This window comes from Pinus tabuliformis, chromosome Q, assembly GCF_031772625.1.
Source record: "Pinus tabuliformis cultivar Carrire ecotype Pingquan chromosome Q, CPIR1, whole genome shotgun sequence".
In the NCBI taxonomy this organism is placed as follows: Eukaryota; Viridiplantae; Streptophyta; class Pinopsida; order Pinales; family Pinaceae; genus Pinus; species Pinus tabuliformis.
The window spans coordinates 1,116,508,858-1,116,511,313 of NC_142296.1; the positions used below are offsets into that span (position 1 = coordinate 1,116,508,858).

The following is a 2,456-nucleotide window of genomic DNA, read 5'->3' on the forward strand; positions in this document are numbered from 1 at the left end:
AAAACTATGTGCATATTGTATGGGGTATTTATTACATTGATCATCATCGATGATTTGACTACACATGGGAGTTCATACATTACTATAGAGATTCATAAGGTGGTGGAAACCTCTAGAAGTATAGCTGGCTCTGTCCACTTGGAACCTATTGCTTGGGATCTGCATCCCAATCCACGACTCTTGGTTGCAGGTTTGATCCAATGGCTAGGAGCCAGCTAGGCAGTTGGCCGGGGAACTAACTTTCCCCCACTCCTCGCGCTTCAACATCATTTGGTCATTTCTCTTTTATTGTCGAAGCCTCCAGAGACAGTAGGATTTGAGGCCTTAGGGTTTGGAAAATCAGCAACCCCCATGGTGTTTCTTGAAGCCTTCAGAGATCACCTGGGTCAAACACACCCACTACCTGCTTCAAAATCTAACTGGTAAGCTGGGTCATTTTTCCTAGCTGCAGTCTTGTTGTAGATTTCTTTGCAGTTATAGTTTTTATTCGTTTGCTTACAATGTTGAATGTTGATCCAAGGTTTTGTAGACTTGTGGTGATGGTGTGCTTGACTTTGGCTCTGAGGGATTCTTCTTGGTATCCCTCTACTGGGATGGCTTGCCCCTTTTTCCAACAGGTGAGTCGATTGTTTCTTTTTATATTTTCTTGGTTTTCCCTGGATACAAGGTCGCCTTGGCCACTCTGAGGGGTTTCTTATGGGTTTTTTGATACCCCAGGTTGTGGAGCAAGGTTCCTGCTTGACCTTTTTTCTCCTACAAGTAACTACTTTCTTGCGTAGTTGTATGCCTTCTTTCTGTGGGTTACTAAAGTTCGATTCTCATTAACTCTATTTTCATTTGCCTTGTTTTTAGGTGTGCCCATCTCCTTTGGAGCCCGCACTTGCTGGGTTCAAACTCTACTTATTTTAACCAAGGTTCTTTCTTCTTTAGTCTCTAGGTGTGTAATCTTGATTAGGTTTTCGACCCTTATAAGGGTTCTCCAAAAAGTACAGGGTTTATATGTCTTTTTCCATTGGAATATTATCCTTCGTATGAAACCCTCAAGACTGTGGAATGGTTTAAAGTGTTTATTTGATACTGTTAACATTTGGGACTGCTCCATCAACACAATCGATTTTACTTTAATTACTACTTATATTTATATTGGTTTTGTGTCATTCTACGACTTTTTTGGATGTTTGGTAAACGCACCTAACTTGTCTGGACATAATGGATTGTTCTGAACCCGTGTTGCCATTATGCAATTAATACAATTTGGTTTATTATTGAGAATGTCATTCTCTCTACTTAATGATTATATTTACAGTTAGCTATCAAATTTCAACTTGATTACAATTTTCCTCTTTCTTGTAATTCACAAACAAATGTTGTTATTAGTATCAGATATTTGTTAATAATGGAAGGACTAGAACTATTAAAAAAAATGGAATATATGTTAAAATAAGGTATGTGAAGTGATTGTAGCTTTTGTGTTATTTTATGCAAAAAAAAATAAAGAATGACAGTGCATTGTATCAATATCAATTGCTTTTGAAATTGAATTCATTTCCTTCTTGTTATTATTATGCTTGAGACTACGCCAGAATCCTTGTGGGACTGCTCCAGGTTGGCTAGTTCCCTGGCCCCTGGAGCTAACCCTCTTGTTGGATCTTTATCTCTATATCCTAGATTTAATAAGCATCTTAATCCACAAACTTAAGCATTAACCAAATGTTGTTGAACTATCCATGCATTTTGTTGTTTTAATTTGTGTTATCTTTCCCAGACCTTACCCAGTTCCAGAACTTTGTTTACCTATATTTTCTTTTATTATAGAAAAAAAACTTCCTATTCCTAATTACCTCTTGTCTTCAGTGGAAATTAAAACCACAGGGAAGAGCAATACTCCACCCAACCATGAGGCCAGTCTTCACTACACCTTCCCCTCGAGCTAGCTTTCCCTAGGCAACTTCTTTTTTCATGACCAACCTTTTAGACTTTCTTTTAGGCCATATGGTTATTAGCAGACTTAGCAATGGATCAACAATCTGAGTCATAGCTCCATAGAGACTCTACTGGCCAGCAAACTTTTGAGCTTCTCTACCTATGCACTTCCATTTCCTCCTTTTCGCCTCAGGTTCATCATACCCTCTTGGCCCTTTTTTTTTGGAGGTTTTTATTTCCAAGAAGGAATTTGAGTAGGTAACTACCTATAACTATCCAACTGCCTAGGGTATGATTACTCTATCATTTCTCCCCAACCATAGTTCATAAAAAAATAACAATGTTATATTATAAAAAAATCAAAACATATATTTTATGAATATTATCCTTGTCTTTAGCCATATTGGCTGGTAACTTTCAAGACCAGTTATTTAACTAAAGTAACTTAATAAGTCACATCCAAAATTACCAGGGCTCAACACAATTCCTTTCCTATGAGTTTTATCAACCAAATAAACCTTCAACACTACACC

At 37.4% G+C, this 2,456-nt stretch overlaps 1 long non-coding RNA gene across 4 annotated transcripts; it reads left to right on the forward strand.

The window, feature by feature from the left end:
- Positions 1 to 291: 291 nt before the first annotated feature.
- Positions 292 to 1,084, forward strand: LOC149223430 (uncharacterized). 4 transcript variants are annotated; one of them, XR_016248969.1, is made up of 3 exons: positions 292 to 422; positions 530 to 617; positions 718 to 1,084. It is a non-coding gene; the product is annotated as an uncharacterized LOC149223430 (long non-coding RNA). The 4 variants fall into 4 exon arrangements; XR_016248970.1 differs by having other exon boundaries at positions 853 to 1,084; XR_016248967.1 differs by having other exon boundaries at positions 309 to 422; positions 521 to 617.
- Positions 1,085 to 2,456: the final 1,372 nt, after the last annotated feature.